Source organism: Protopterus annectens, chromosome 1.part2, assembly GCF_019279795.1.
Source record: "Protopterus annectens isolate FY-2018-M chromosome 1.part2, PAN1.0, whole genome shotgun sequence".
Classification (NCBI taxonomy): Eukaryota; Metazoa; Chordata; order Ceratodontiformes; family Protopteridae; genus Protopterus; species Protopterus annectens.
Window position 1 is genome coordinate 674788822 of NC_056727.1, and position 17516 is coordinate 674806337.

At 40.0% G+C, this 17516-nt stretch overlaps 1 protein-coding gene across 1 annotated transcript in view; it reads left to right on the forward strand.

Moving 5' to 3' along the window:
* SDCCAG8 (SHH signaling and ciliogenesis regulator SDCCAG8) overlaps positions 1-17516 on the forward strand; it is a 1727915-nt gene that overhangs the window by 372356 nt on the left and 1338043 nt on the right. The window lies entirely within an intron of this gene.

Here is a 17516-nt window from a genome sequence, read left to right on the forward strand (position 1 = left end):
GCTTTGTAATTGCAATGCATATCCAGAGGAAATCCATCGTGATTGTGGACAAGCTGAGCAGGGCCATATTATGGCCTCACGAGTGGTCCCTCCATCAAGTAGTAGTGGAAGAAATTTTCCAGAAATGGGGCCAGCCTTGCTGCGACCTTTTTGCATCATCCACCAGTGCCAAATGCAGCAACTATTTTGCCTTAATCCCGCCAGAGGGGGAGTCACCAAGGGATGCACTTGTTCATGATTGGCCTTTGGGACTCCTATATGCCTTTCCTCCTATTCCTGTCATTCCCAAGTTATTATAGAAACTGAGGTTGTTGGAGACCACGATAATCCTAATTGCTCCCTATTGGCCTTGTCAAATATGGTTTCCCTTTCTACAGCCTCATCTCTGGGACAAACCATGGATTCTGGACCCGGTTCCAGATTTACTGATGCACTCGTTGGGAATGGTACATCCCAGCCTTCACAACTTCAAGTTGACAGCATGGCTATTCCAGTTCCCTTGATTGCCAGGTTTCCCTGTCTGTCATCTCTGGTAAAAATATTCTGCTATTCTCCCATAAAAATTCCACATGTAAGATATACAAGAGTAAATGGAATAAGTTTGTAATCTGGGCAACTGATAATCAGGTTGATCCCTTTTCTGCGCCCATTGATACTATACTGGGGTTTCTAACAAAACTTTTTCATGAAGGTGTGGCTGCATCTACTGTTAAGGTCCAACTAGCAGCAATTTCAAATTGCCATGTAGGAGAGAACGGTTTATGTTGCACAGACTCTGCAGAATCTTTTTGGAGGGAACAACCATGATTAGACCTCCATACAAAAAAGCAACCCCCCCTCCTGGATCTTAACTTAATTTTAACAAATATCCACCACCCCCCCTTTGAACCTTCAGCAACATGCAATTTAAAATTTTTGTCTTGCAAAACACTTTTCTTGGTAGTTATCATCTCAGCCAGAAGAGTGTCAGAACTACAGGCTCTGTTGTCAAAACATCCATATTTAATTTTTCAAAAGGATAGAGATTCTTTATGTATCAATCCTTCATTCCTCCCAAAAGTTGTATTGGAAAGCAACCTAAACCAAACTATTGAGTTACCGGTTTTCTTTTCTAATTACCAAATCAAAGGCGAATACTCTTTACATCTTCTAGATGTATATAGACATTTGCGTTTCTACTTGCACAGAACTTCAGTTTTTAGAAAATTGATCAACTTTTTGCATCTTACTCTGAGACTAGAAAAGGTCTACCGATCTCAAAAGTTACATCGTCTAGATGGCTAACCCTTTGTATAGCTTACGTCTACTCCTCAAAATGCAAACCTCTTCCCTTTCCTGTTAAAGCACACTCTACCAGATCAGTAGCAACTTCAGCTGCCTTTCAAGCAAGGCTTTCATGTGACAGTATTTGTGCTTCAACAACGTGGGCTAAACCACATACCTTTATTACTCATTACAAAGTGGATTTGGCCTCCAGGAGTAGGGCTTCCTTTGGTTGTATGGTTCTGAGGAATATTCTTCCAGGAGCCACCCAGGAATTACATTGTTTGGGACATGGTCCCATCAGTGAAAATAAAGCCGAGATTGACAACAACATATAAAGAAGTTATGTTCTTATTAACGTTCTATATATGTTGTCCATCTCGACCTATATTCTCAAAACCCTGCCCTCCATCCCCCTCATGGAAGACTAAGTGGACTATGGTTTCATGGATCTCTGTAGCCTCAGAGGTTCTATTGTTGTTTATGTAGTTTCCATATTATTGAATAATATGATTTCTATCTCTGGGGAAACGAGATCTGAGGAAGTGGGGGAACTGCATTCTGGGTAGGGAAGAGGCCCTTGGGCTTTGCTGAAGACTTCAAGCTATTGGAAAGGCAGAGACTGATCCAACTCAGTGAAAATAAAGATCGAGATGGACAACACACATGGAATGTTATGGTAAGAACATAATCTCTTTTTTTAATCAATCAGAGTCTAACTTTGATTCAGCCGTTACCACAATATGATGGTTTGCCCATTTTCCTACATGTATTTCTGGTGCATACACAAATGAACGCTCTCTTTCAATGGCTTCTGACCCAGCTACGTTAAGCAAAATGAATGCCCTTGTACGTGCATCTTTGTTGGAAAAAGCTGCTTGTATAAAAATATTGTATTCCTGCTCAAATACATTCCAGTTCTCTGCTATATTATGATCAAACACAAGTGGATTTGGTCTGCAAAATGCCTCTGCCATATCAACAACAGCAGTGAAGGTGCTTGAAATTATATACAAATATACATGAAAATATATGTATATGTATGTATATATATATATATATATATATATATATGTCAGAATTTTATGCCATTACTTGTAATTATGCGCAATAGTACAACTAACTCTTTGAAATAACTGCAGTTTGCCAAGTAAGTCTCTATAGCACAAGAAAATTTTGAAATCATTGTACTTTATGAAACCACTCCTTTTCAGTGTAAGAAATACTTTGATGTGACTGTACTTGGTGAATAAACTGTATGCAGTGGAAAAAGCTCAGAGTAAGAAACACTTTGAGATGAATGTACTTTGCAGATAAACTGTATACAGCACAAGAACCTTTAAAAATGGCTGTACTTACGAAATAACTCTGCACAGTGTAAGAAACGCTCTAAAATGGCAGCTTTCTGTGAATAAATGCATACAGCACAAGCAACTTTTCAAAATGGCTGTACTTTGACTGCACTTTGCAATATAACTGTACTTTGCATGGGCAGTCTATTCCAGAGTATGGGGAGTCTCTGGGTCAGGAACCAATCCCTCCAGCATGTTTTGTTCATTGTGATGACAAGGTTTAGATCCCTGGAGCGTGTGGCTTTGAGGGATTGGGATTTCTTTAAGTGGAGCATGTCCAACAGCTCAGGATTTGACATGGCCTTGTATGTTAAGTAGAGATCGCCTCTGAGTAGATGATATGCCACAGAGTATAGCTGGAGTTTTTTTTAGACGGTCAGCATATGGCATCTGCTTTAGGCTTGTGATTCTTTTAGTGAGGTATTTCTGTGGCCTTTCCAGCTGTTGCAGATGTCTTGTGAGGTACATACCAAATGGGGCATTATACTCTATAATGGGTCTAATGAGGGATGAATACAGTGGGACAATGAACTCCTTTTTTCTGGATGAAAAGCCCTTAGTGATGAGGTGTGCCACATAGGATTTCCTGACTTGTGTGGCCATGTGGTTATCGAAAGTGAGACCACTGTCCACCTGTGTCCCTAAGTCTCTCATCACACTTTCGATGTTTAGCGTCCTGCCACCTATGTGGTAATTTATGGGTACACGTTTTTTTCCAAAGGGGATAACTATACATTTCTTGGCATTAAGCTTGAACCCATGGCTCTGGCACCAGGCCCTTTTGTAGAATATCCACATCATTTGGAGATTCAATAATGGCTCCCAGTTTGCAGTCATCTGTGAATGTTGTTAGCCAGAGTCCCCTTAGTGTTGGCCTGTACTTCAGAGAAGTAGATGCCAAACAAGAGTGATCCCAGGACTGAACCCTGAGGTACTCCACTTGTCACTTGTCTGGAGCTACATTTGGAGTCTGCTACTTTTATGGTCTGGGTTCTGTCAGTAAGCCAGTTGGCAACCCATCGAGTGACGTAGGGATTTATGCCCATCTTAATAAATTTATCTGTGATTCCAGAGTGGGGGGATGGTGTTGAAGGCCTTGGCAAGGTCCAAATAGGCTGTGTAGACTGCCTTACCCTTGTCCACAGCTCTGGAGACTAATTCGAAGAAGTCATTCAGATTCAGTAGACAAGATCAGCCCTTCACAAAGCCAAACTGGGTGGGGACCAGTGTTTGAAGATTGTCTTTGTTTATAAGTTCCATGATAATGCGTTCCATGTCCTTGCAGATCAGGCTTGTCAGACTGATGGGACGGTAGTTCCCGGGATCCAAGGTGGATCCTCCCTTGTGGAGTGGGATAACTGTAGCTGTGCGCCACTCAGTGGGCACAAAGCCTGAAGTGAGGCTATGACTAAACATGACACTTAGGTGAGGTGCCAGTTCAGTTTGTAGTTCATGTAGTACACAGCATGGGATGTCATCTGGTCCCATGGATGCTGTAGTCTTAGCTTTGGAGAATGCAGTTTCTACCTGTGTGGCAGAGATTACTGGAATTTGACAATCTTTTGGTATTGAGATGGGCCCTTTTAGGGTGTGAGAGGGGGTGAAGTTGGCACTAAATCAATCTGCCAGGATATTGGCAATATCCTTGGGATCAGTATGTTTAATGCCATTCTGTTGTAGCTCAGAGCAGATCTGAGCATTGCCATTTAGATTCTTGACATAACTAGAGAATGCCTTGTGGTTGTCTTTGGAATCTTTGGCAATTTTATTTTCATAACTAGCTTTTGAGGATTTTATGAGGGATCTCAGCTTCTTAATGAGGCTGGTGAGGGAGTTTTTTTGCATCCTTGGATTTTCCTCTTTTCTGCAACAGTTTCTTCCTTCTGTTGTATAGTTTGTTTATAGCAGGGGACCACCAGATTGGCTTCCTTTTTTTGGAGAAGAGCATCTTGGTTCTATTTGGGATGGCTTGATTCATGCACGAGTGGATGTACTAGTGCCTTAGTGTAGGATTCTGCAATCGAACTCCCAGATCCCATCTGCGTGGGTGTCATGAAGTTTGTCACTTCTGACTTAAGTAGCATGAAGTTGGCTTTGGAGAAGTTTTTTAAGGAGGTTTCCGTACTAGGGGGTGGGATGTGGATGTCGAGGGTGATTTGCTTATGGTCAGACCTGACCAATGAGGGGGTGACCACTGGTGTGGAGCATCTATCTCCCATGTTGGTAATGCCCAGGTCCAGGATATTGGAGCCCCTGGTGGGACAATGGATTAGTTGATCCAGGGCATTGGAATTTATGAATTCCAAGAACCATTGGGAAAAGGAGTTGGTACCCGAGTAGTTTTCCCAGTTAATGGCAGGGTAGTTGAAATCACCCAGTATTAGAGTGTTTGGTTGTATCTTAATATTTTCCAGTATGTTTAGAAAGGTGTAGTGAGAATCTTGGGGCATGGTGGGGGATCTGTAGCAAGCTACAATTTGGATTGCAGTCTTACCCAGTGTTAGTTGCACCTGGAGAATTTCAGATGCATTGTGTTGGGCAACTAGCCTGGAGGTTTGAATATCCTTGGTGAATATGTACACTCCTCCACCTTTAGTTTTTCGGTCTTGGTTTTGTGGCCAAAAAAGTCATTTTAGAAAGCATTGTAATTCTTGAGAGATTTTCATTCCCACTTTTTTATGTATAACCGCTTTTTTGTTAAATGTATAGTTTCAGATTTTGTGTTACATGCATGCACTGTTTGGCAGGTTAATGTTTTATACAGTTGTTTCTTGTCATTTCCATTTCAGCCCATGGCACATATTTTAGTTTTTTATTTTATTTTGCTGAAAACCCTCAAACAAAACTACAGGAACACACACAGTACCCCCTAAAACCTGTTAACTTAATAATAACACACAAAAATATGAACACCTTGAAATATTTGAAGTTTTGCCCTTCTAATTGGCACAAATGTTCTAAACTGACAGCCACACACACATAGACTTGAGCTAACCTAAAAGAAAGGTTATCCATGCTAAGATGCATGGTATAGCCTGTGATTCTATTAAGTGCTATCTGGATTTGTCTTATAGTTCTCTCAGCTGAGAAAACAAATGCTTTCAGAAGACATTTTCTCCAAGCCATTTCTCTTTATCAGATTGTCTGCTACAGACGTGTGAACCACACACACAGCTGTTTACTAGAAAAAAGCCTTATAATAGTCAATATTATTTTTCATTTACTTACGTTCTCTTAAAACTTATTACTAGATTAAGCTAACGGCCTTAACCTAGTCATTCCCCTATTCCAGAATGTGAAAAGGCACACAATGTTTTCTTTTGTCATGCTCTTTTAATCAGATCTTTAATGACATTGCATTGCCTACATTTCTTAAAACTGAACAATGAGAAAAAGTGAAGAAGGGAGAAAGAAATGAAAAGAAAAAAAAAACAGGAGCACCTATTTACATTAGTATCTCAATTACACTTAAAATTACTGAAAAACTTTACTTTATAAAATGCAAAGAAAACTATGCGCTATTTTAAATAGGACTATTAAGAAAAAATGGTTTTGCTTACAGTTGACTTTCACCCTCCTCTTCCCCTCCCCTGAGTATTTTTCCAAACATTAATGACATGAAGTAGGGCATATGCTTCCCCTACACCTTTAGAAAAGTAAAAAATAAGTCCAGTATTTCCAGATTTTCGTGTTCAGTAATGTTTCACAAATATAATTATTGCTTTGTAATCACACATTTGTTAGTTTCCAAGTTACTGATTTTATTCTTCAAACATTAATGACATGAAGTAGGGCATATACTTTAGGTCCCCCTTACATGTTTAACAAGTTCAAGTCCAATATTTCCAAATTTTCTTCTATTCCTGTTCATCTCATTCTACCAAACCCTGCCTTTGCTTCATTTACAATGTACTCTCAATTCTTCTGGTCAACTCTTGTACTTTTTTCCCCTCTCTCAAGCATTTTCTGTTGAAACACTGAAAAAGGTCTCACTGTCACAGTCTCTCTATGGTCTTTATTACTTGAAGAACAAGTAGCAGAATCTCCTTCTGTTTCACAGCTCAGTTTCTGTTGGACAAACTTTTGTATTTCTTCCTTAGTATGCACTTCATCAAAAATGATTTTGTTCCTTCTGTGTACAGCAGTTTGAATCTCAGGCCTGCTTCTTGACATTCCCTGAATAATGGGATAAATGTACTCCTCTTCTGCCTGGTGTATAAGTAGTCATTTTCCACAAACACTGCTGGCTCCAACTTTGTTTTTTCTTATTTTTCTGCCACAGTTTTGTTGCAATCTTGCCAGCAGAAGGAGCTGAATTCTGTCTTTACTATTAAAGGTCTAGGTTGTTTTATCATAGCCAGGTTTGGAACATGCACATGATGTGCCTTTTCAATTAATTCTTGTTAAGGAATACCATTCCACTTGCTTATTTGTGCTTTCATAAAATTAATACAGCCTGTTCTTTCCAGCTCTCAGGTACAGCATAAAATCTCAAGTTTTCCCTGCGTGATCTGTTCTCTAATTGTTATTTTTTTAAATATCTCTTCTTCTGCAGTCTCATATACAGCCACCTTTTCTTCAAATTTTTCAGTGTTTTTTACTGTTTGAGATGATATACTTCATCAGTGTTGTATTTATTTTAGTCACGTCTATGTGCAGTTGACTTATACTTTCCTCTAGGTTACGGGAAGTCATGTCTGGAGGTTTCATTGCTATTTGCTGAACAACTATAGTACTTTTCCCAGTTAGTGTGTTTTTGTCACCAATTTTTCTTCAGGTCCTTTTGATTGGCCTCCAGGCAGTGCACTTACTAGCCATTTACTGAAATTTACCCAGAAATCTAGGTTCACTGGCTTTCTCTGCTAAGTTGCTGTTTTCACACTGGGAGAGATTGAATTAAGCTGTTACTCAGTGTGCAGCCATCTTGGAAGTCCCAGACAGATGTGGTTTGAGTAATACATCCAGGTTACAGATGGCAGTGGGAATCTTTTCCCACCTTTTCAGGGAGTCTCCCTCATGCATCAGACTAGACTGATGTCCTTCCATATCACTGTTGCAATATTCTGTGCAATAGTGATTCCCTGCCAAGGGTAACCTGACATCTGGCCAGTATACCCTCCTCCTGGCTGTTCAGGCTTTTCACTCCGTTTTCTTTCCAGGGTCCCACAGTGTCTTCACAGATAATGCCACATGACGTGGTACATCAACAAGTTTGGGGGGGGGGGGCAAGATCTGATCTCCTGTACAGACTAGCTCATCAGGTTTGGGATATCATTGCCCAGTATTGGGTGAACCTTCTGGCAGTGTACATTCCTTCAGTTCAGAACGTTTTGGCAGATTCTCTTGAGCAGGTCCATAACATAATCTTATGAGTGGATACTTCACAAAGATATGTTTCTGGATATTGCCCACCAGTGGGGTACTCCAAGTAGATTTTTTTTTTTTGCTTCCGCTCTGAACAGAGAAATTCCTTTTTTTTTTTTTTTTTTTTTTGTACCAGAGTCCCATGTCCTCTAGCTTGGAAGGTGGGTGGCTGTCTCTCTTTCTTGGAAGGGGATGTTTCTTTATGCCTTTCCTCCCCTTCCACTTTTACCAAAGGTCTTGCTCAAGACAGATCAGGATGTTCCCAAAATCTTGTTGGTGACTCCCTTTTGGCCCAGAAAGCACTGGTTCCTCCTCCTTCCGCACTTGGCTAAGGGAAATCCTCACAAATTACCTCACAGAGTGGACGTCCTTACACAAGACAAGGGGTCTCTCATCCATCCCCACCGGTCCAGTCTTCAACTGACATTGTAGGTAATAGGGTTTTGATCCCTTTTGGACACCTTTTTTTCTGAGGACATGCTTTGGGTCCTGCAGGAGGCCAGGAAACCCACTACCAGAAAATCTTATTTGTCCAAATGGAAGAGATTTTCTGTCTGATTCTCATAACCTTGATCCACTTAATGTGGATGTTGCTTTAGTTCTCTCTTATTTGAGTGATTTGCTGAATGCTGGGATGGCGTACTCTTCTGTTAATGCCCACATGTCAGCTATTTCTGCTTGTCTGCCTTTGACTCCCCCTTTGGTTTCTAGATTTGAACTCAAACAATTTCTTAAAGAAGTCCTCCACATTAAGCCTCAGAAAGCCTATACTCCCTTCCTGGGACCTAAATTTTGTTTTGGAAAAACTGACTCAGGCTTCTTTTGAGCCTGCAGCTTCAACTTCTTTACAGTATTGCTCTTGGAAGACTGTTCTTCTTTTGGCTCTTACCTCAGCCAGATGGATGTTTCAGCTGTAAGTCCCCTTATGGCTGTTCCTCCTTTTTGGGGTTTTCATAAGGACAGGGTGCCCCTTTGTACTTGCCCTTCATTTATGCCCAAGGTGGTTAATGAGTAGTCTCTTCATTAGTCTGTTCATTTGCCCACTTTTTCCCCTTCTCCACAATTTGCTAGTGAGAAGGTTCTTCACACTTTGAATTTGCATAGACAACTCAGATATTATTAGGATAAAACTAAAGTCATTCATAAATATGACCAGCTTTTTGTTTCCTTTCACCCTAGATCTTTAGGTTTGGCTGTTTCCAAGCAAACTATTTATTCCTGTTTTGTTATTCCATTCATAGAAAAAAAAACTTCCTTCTGTTAAGGCTCATTTTCCCAGAGCAGTAACTTCTTCTGGTGCTTTTTATGAGGGGATTGAATGCAAGTTATATTCTTGAGGCACCTATATCTGTGCATACCTTTATGAAGTACAATAAGGTGGATTTTGAGACTATTTTGCCAGGGCTATCCTACATGGTTTCCTTGATGGCTCTGCTGGTCCTTTCTCCTCCCAACTTTCTTCCTGAGCTTTTGTACTCTCCCTATTCTAAAGAATACAGCAGCAGTGATATGGAAGCATATAATACAGTTGTGTAAAATTTTACCATAACAGTAGATGGTCCTTCTCTTCACTGTTACAGTAATCGCTCCCTCCCTCCTCCCCCTGTTCCCTCTCTCCTTCTGGATGCACTTGTTATCTCATTGTGCCCTTAAACTTTCATTCCTACTGGGGATTTTCAGTTCTGAGGATGGTACATCCGTACTTCACCTTTATGCGCTACGCCATTCATGGGGAGCATACTGTGATGACGTATTGTGTACCTGTTATAACCTAAAGGCTTTGGTATACTGGCCAGACATCGGGTTACCCTTAGCAGGGGATCTCTATTGTATAAAATACTGCAACAGTGAAGAGAAGGACATCTACTGTTATGTAAGATTTTACACAACTGTACTTTTTTTGCCTTTCTGTCATTCAGCATATGCTTTCTCCAGGAGTGATAGAAGCTGTCCCTCATCCTCAAATACCAGAAGAGTTTTACTCAAGTCTGTTTCTGGTGCCAAAGAGAATATTCCTGGATACCAATTATTAATCCTTCCTTTTTGAACCTATTCATGATATGGTGACCAATTTAAAATGTCACTTCAAAACTTTTTATCTTTTATTCTCCATTTGAGATTTCTAGAAACTTTAGATTATAAGAAAAATTAATCTTGAAAACATTTTGGGAAACGGAGAATCTTCCAACCAAAATTGTCCACATAGACCTAGTACTTTCAATCCTCCATTACATCCACAGCTTAAAAACTTGGAAAATAGGATTGAACAAAAAATTAGGAACCAACTCAGGAAAACCAGATATTCACCTAACTTGTCTATTTCTGAAAAATCTTTGTTATTCGAGCTCCGGGAAGACACTAGCGTTAGGGTCATGGAACCAGATAAAGGGGGTGGTACGGTCATCATGGACCAAGGCATATATGATGGCAAAATGTATACTATACTAAACAACAAGATTAGATACAGTATAGTATCACTTAATGAAATTAATATTGCCTACAGAAAAATTGACTTGGCCATTAAAGATCTATTGGATCAAGAAGCCATTGATTACAGTACCTATACTTTCTTGAACAACACTCAGCCTAGGGTACCTTCGATCTTCGGAGTACCCAAGGTACATAAAGACATCTTGGATCCTCCTTTAAGGCCCATTGTGGCCGCACAAGGTTCAAAGATCTCCCCTTTATCCAAGTTCCTGGATTGGAAATTCAAGAGCTTGTGGCCTAAGTCTGACCACTCACTCAAGGACTCTTGGGAATTTTTGAGACAGGCCAACCCTGAACTTGTAGTTCCTGATCTAAAATTCCTGACTATTGACGTGGTAGACCTGTTCTCTGTGATACCACATGAGACAGGGTTATTATGGTTGGAAGAGGCACTTACACTCCGCCCTAGCATTAATAACAATGATATTTTTGTAATCTTGGAACTTATGGAATTAGTTCTGTACAACAATTTCATTTACTTTTCAGGAGAATATTACAAGCAGGTGTCAGGTGTTGCCATGGGGGCAAATTGTGCCCCAACTTATGCAGATGTCATTCTTTCTGTTTGGGAAAACAAGTTTGTCCTTAACAGTCCTTTCAAGGACCATTGGACAGCTTATTTCAGATTTTTGGATGATATCTGCATTTTTTGGACAGGGCCTGTAGATGTTATAAAGGATTTTATGGAATTTTTGGCATCTACCACAGATTTCCTTACATTTACTTATCAAATACATGAAGGTGGTGTTGAATATCTTGATGTTTTTCTCAGCATTGATCAAGGTTCTTTTAGATCCACCATTTATAGAAAACCTACGTTTTCTAACAGCTATATACATTTCAACAGTTCACACCCCATGCATCAGAAAAGGGGTATTGTCAAGGGCCAATTGGTCAGAGTTTCCCGAATGACTTCCAATGATGAAGACTTCTCAGTAGAATGTCACAAACTGTTCCAAATGTTTAGGGACAGAGGTTACCCAGAGGAGTTTATTTACAACATATGGGGAGAAGTCAAAGAGGGTAGAAAAGACAGGTTTAGACCTATTTTAGGCTTGGGATCATCTGTCAATGTCCCTAACAGACTGAATGATCAATTAGATTATAAAAAAGCTTTTATTACAGGGTTTAGTGCAAATTCTAGTCTTATTCAGGACATTGTTTGTAAGGAATGGGACATATTTAAGGACATTACTGACCTGGAGAATATACATGGCAAGGACATTAGAACTGTTTTCCGCAAGGGGAAAAATGTAAAAAACATCCTGGAAACAGGATTTTCCCAGCGACAAATTTCTCACGGACGTAAAGGTACTTACAGATGTGGATCTTGTGCACAATGTTCTTACATTGTGCACAATGAAGAAATACATCTTTCAGCCCACAATAAAACCATCAAGGGTACAGCATATTTCAACTGTAACAGCCATGGAGTGGTTTATTTAGCTTGTTGTTCAAACTGCCCAGCATACTATGTGGGCAAAACTGAACGTACATTAAAACGCAGAATTTATGAGCATATGTACGACATACTAAAAAAGAATAACACCAACGCTCTGTATAAGCACACATTAGTATGCCCTACAGCTAAATACCAGTTTTTTGTATTAGAAGGTGTTACCAAAGACCCAAGAGGTGGACCATGGCAGGTGAAATTGGAATGTCAGGAAACTTACTGGCAGATTCTTTTGGAATCAAATAAAGAACCTGGTTTAAATGATTACATCTCTATTAAGCCTTTGCTGAAGCTCAAGGCTATCAGTATATAATTTGTTTTAGTTTTTATATTTCATACAAACAACATTTATTCTTTTGTATAAATGTATTAATATATGAATGTTTCTATGTCCTGGAACTTGTTCTTCATATACATATATTTTTTAAAATATTTTAAACAATATATTTTTTGTTTTGTCTCTTTTAAAAAACTCCAAAAAACTTGATTGGTATCAATTAACTTATTATTCATCAATTATGTGTGTATATATACTCAGGGACCCCTCCCTGATATTGTCTGATGAAGTTGCATTGTGTAACGAAAACGTGTTATACTAAAAGGATTTTGCGTTAATAAACCTGTGTTTTTACTACGTGGTGCCTTGTGCATTTACATTTCAGCTTGTGGATATTTATTGGCGTTTCTCTCCTCCTTCACTGGCTTGTTTTTCGTATTGTTGAGTTTTTGCCAGTGTTTCTTCCTATTTGGTCTTGTCATTCAGCATATGCTTTCTCCAGGAGTGATAGAAGCTGTCCCTCATCCTCAAATACCAGAAGAGTTTTACTCAAGTCTGTTTCTGGTGCCAAAGAGAATATTCCTGGATACCAATTATTAATCCTTCCTTTTTGAACCTATTCATGATATGGTGACCAATTTAAAATGTCACTTCAAAACTTTTTATCTTTTATTCTCCATTTGAGATTTCTAGAAACTTTAGATTTAAAAATTACATTTAATCATATTTTATACATAGATTTCTGATGTCTCAACATTTTCTCTCTCTAGATCACATCATCACTTCCCTGCATTGTTTTTTTTTTTTTGTCTATCCACCCCTCCAAGGATATTCACAAAGTGTCCATCTCTTGTAATAGTCTACTGCAGACTGCAAAGTATTCACATTTTTTTATTATTTTAATGACTTGCTTATTTGCAGAGCCATTTTCAAAGTATCAGGAATCTCTCACCTGGGTAAGGGATATCCTGTACACACTGGTGATCCAGGAGGATTAACAAAAGACTTGTATGATTCCTTCCGACATGATTGTTTTCCTGGCGTATCTCATGGACACCTCATTTCAAAGAGTTTTTCTTCCATAAGAAAAGTAGATCTGTATCTAGATCTGTTCCTGAGATTTTCCACTTGGGCTACAGTATCTGCAAGACTCTACATGAGAAAAAAATCCAGTGGTACCCGAAATCTGCTTGGTCCCGACATCAAAATTCCCTTGCATTTCAGATTCCAGTTTTGGGTTTTATGAAATGGAAGATTTTTTATTGGTTGAGACAGCAAGTTTCTCAGAAAATAGGTCACTGATTTTCCTTCTCAGCTTCAGCACAGTCAGTCACAACAGATGCCTCAGACTTTGTTTAGGAAGCAGTGTCTGTGGGGATAAACGTGCAGGGTCTTTGGAAAAGAAAATGCAGTCTAACGCACACACATATGTAAAAGATGTTGTCACTTATAAGTGCACTCAACTTTGTCATTAATCTGTGGCCTCCATGACCTCTTACAGACAATACCATAGTGATATGGTACATAAATAATCAAGTGGGAACCAGATGTTGTCCTCTGTGTGCAGACTAGCCATGGTAGCCTGAGCTGTAGCTTTTCAGCAAAGCCTCCCTTTCAAGGCATTTTTACATACCATCAGAGGAAAATTGTGTGACAGACGAGCTGAACAGGAGAGGACAGACTCTCACAAATGAAAATTGAATCAGGGGATCTTCCAGGAATTGATCTAGCTATGGGGGGAGGGGGAACCTCAAATAAAAATTTTTGCTTCCACTTAAAACAGTCATTTTGCAAAATTCTGCTCCAGGGCTCTGTGTAAAAAGGCCTAGAAAAAATATGTCTCTTCATTTCGATGGACAAGAATGTTCTGTCTGCCCTTCCATCCTTTTCACTAATATCCAGGATCATTCTGAAAATTCAGAAGGATTGTCCAGAGATTATAGTGGTGACTCCCCTTCTGGCCCAGGCATCAATGGTTTTACCTTTTTTCGGAAATGGCTAGGGTGCATCACCACAGGCTGGATCTGCTTACACAAGACCAGGGTTTTTTGATACATCCCAACTCCAAAAAGCTACAACTGACTGGATGATACAATCTTAATACTGTTTAGGCACCTTTTTTCTGACAATGTTCAGCAGGTATTAAAGGAGGCAAGATAACCTGCTAATAAAAAATCATATATTAGTAAACTGAAAAAGTTTTTCTAGTTGGTGCCAAGAAAAGAACCAGCACCCATTCAGGACTAGTGTTTCTCCAGTTCTACATTAATTGATTGAGCTACTATTTTTTGACCTGTCTTGCTCCTCAACCAAGGCTCATTTGTTGTTCATTTTAGCATGTCTGCTCATGGTTTCCCCTCTCTCAGTGCAGTCTCATGTAAAAATGTTTTTAAAAGAGGTTTCATATGAAGCCACCAAGAAATCAGGTGGCTCCTCCTTGGGATCTTAAGTTTGTGTTAGAGAAAATAACGCTTCCTCCATATGAAGCAACACATCAGGCTGACATGAAGTTGTTAACATGGAAACAGTGTTACTAATTGCTCTGACCTCTGCTAGAAGGGTATCCAAGTTGCAAGATCTTAGGGTGGGGTCAATCTTATCTTATTTTCCAGTAAGAAAGGGCTTCCTTGAGAAGTAATCCTTCATTTACGCTTAAAGTGGTATTTGAGTTTTCCTTAAGCCAAACTAGCCATCCACCATCTTCTTTCCAAAACCAGAAAATGAAGGAAAAAGGATACTCCAAACTTTGGATTTTCACAAACAACTTTGGTACTATCTTGACAGAACTAAAAGTTTTAGTAACTCTAATCAGTAGTTCATGTCTTGTGAAGGTTAGAGGAAAGGGCAACCAGTGTCAAAGCATGCTGTATTACTTTTTGTTATACCAACCACAACAAAACAATTCCAGGCAGGATCAAGGCTCATTCTACCCGGGCCTAGGAGTCATATGGCTGCTTGGAAAGGGTTGGATTCTAGAAGTGTTCTAGAAACAGCAAATTGGTCCTTTGTGTACACTTTTACAAAGCACTATAAACTGGATTCCTTCTTCATGTCTAGGGGAGTGTAGGTCCATTCTCTAGGGGCTTTTGGACTATTATCCTAACTAACTCCTCATAGTGAGTTTTTGCTATGGTAATCTACTCATGTAGCTAAGGCTACTGCAGCAGTGATCCATATGATTAACATACTACAGTTATGTAAATAAACTTACCATAATAGTAGACATTCAAATAAAGTATTCCAGCAAGTAATGCATGGGCCCCGGACCCATGCTTGGCTTAGCCAAGCAGTGCACATTGTGATTTAGCAATCACTGTGTATGTGCATAAGTGTAAACACACTTCAAATGTTCGGGGTGTATTATGGCTTACTGGCTCAAAGCACCATTCAACCCATCCCAAAGGCCCTAAGGGGGTACAGGGTTTTATTCCAGGAAGATTCTGCTCCCCAGAAAGGAGTCCTGGAGGCTTGTTCTAGACCTTTCTTTTTTGAATAGTTTTCTCAAAGTACCCATCTTCAGGATGATTTCTCTCCATACACTGTTTCCTGACTTGCTTCCTCAGACCTTTCTAGTTTTTCTGGATATAAAGGATACCTATCTATTCTCTTTCAGGAAGTATTTACATTTCTCTGTGTCTTCCTCTCATTTTGCGTTCTCTACTTTGTCCTTTGGTTTTTCCACAGACCCAGGGGTATTCACCAGGTGCCTGACTCCAGTCACAGCTTTCTGCAGACTTCAAGGAGTACAAATATTTCATTATCTGGATGATCTGTTCCTTCAGGCGCCTTCTCCTTCAAGACTCCTGTAGGACTTGCACTTTAACTGACTTCTGTTGCACAGACTGGGTTTCACCATCAGTTTCCAAAAGTCTATCCCAGTCAGGATCACATCATTCTGAGATGCAGAATTCAATCTGTTCCAAGCTGGCATCTCTGCCTGCCCCCAAGGTGCTGTCTCTAAAACGTACTTCCTGTCTCTCGTGACTGCCAAGGAATTTCTGAGTGATCTGAGGTTCATGGCTTGCACTATCCACATGCTTCCTTTTGGCAATCTTCATACGAGGAAGTTTCAGTGGTACCTGTGGTCTGTGTGGCTTCAGCATTGCCACTCTCTTGAGTTTCGAGTTCCCTTGCTTCATTGTCTCAAACTAAAGATTTTTTGGTGGATTCAACATGTATTCCAACCCAGGTGACCCTTTCCAGCCTGCCATCCTGTCTCAGCAGCTCTTTACAGATGCCTCAGATTAGGGGTGGGGGAATGCTTCTGGTAGTCTGAGGGTTCAGGGTCTGTGGTCCCCTCATCAGTGACTGGATCACATCAGCATCAAAGAGACGTGCTCATGTCCTTGCTCTCCAGTACTTCTACTCCCATTGGTCTCCAGGCCACTTAAGAGGTCTATAGAGGTAACACTACAGTCATATGTTATGTAAAAAAGAAGGGGGGGGCACACAATCTTAACTTCTCTCAAGACTAGACCTTCAGGCCTGGGATCTAGCTGTCCAACTGTTTCTCTAAAGGCAGTTTACATTCCTTCTGGACAAAACAGTGACAAACTCTCTGAGCAGGTCCAGGGCACAAACTCACAAATGGATGCTTCACAGGAAGGTGTTTCTGGACATAGTGCATCAGTGGGATAGTCCTCAAGTGGATGGGCTTTCTTGGAGGCCTGCTATGGAGAACACCTTACAGGAATTGTTTAACAATCCCAGAACATATGTTACCAGTTACCTCTTTCTTCCCCATCATGCCTCCAACATTTGCAATCTACCTAAGGAAAAAATCTTTGTAGTCTGCTTCAGGTATAAAAATAGCTATGCAAACACTTGCAAGCAAAAATCTTAAACCTTCTAGACTTTGCATACTTTGGGGCCATACATATGTCTACCCATTATTTCCTTGTAAATTGCTTATCAAATCTCTCTTCCCAATTTTTTCTACCCTCCTCTGATTGATCGTCATAGTTGTCTTGCAGGGTTGTGTATGCCCTACTAATTATCCCTTTTTAACAATAGGTTCTCTTCTAGATTCAACTTTACCCACTTTTGGTAGCAGAGTGACCACAGCCTTCCAAGATGCTGGTGTGTCCCTTCCTTTTAAAACACTATTAAACAAAATCATTCAAATTGATTTCACTTTCTTCCCTCCTAACGTCTAACCTTCCACTGGAATACCATCTGTTCCTGGAGACATCCCTGCAGATTATCTTCTTCTTTCAGCTTTTCCCGGTTAGGGGTAGCCACAGTGGATCACCTGTCCGCTTATGATTAGCAGTGGTGTTTTTACGGTGTCGAGTTGCCAGCCTGGCACCCAACC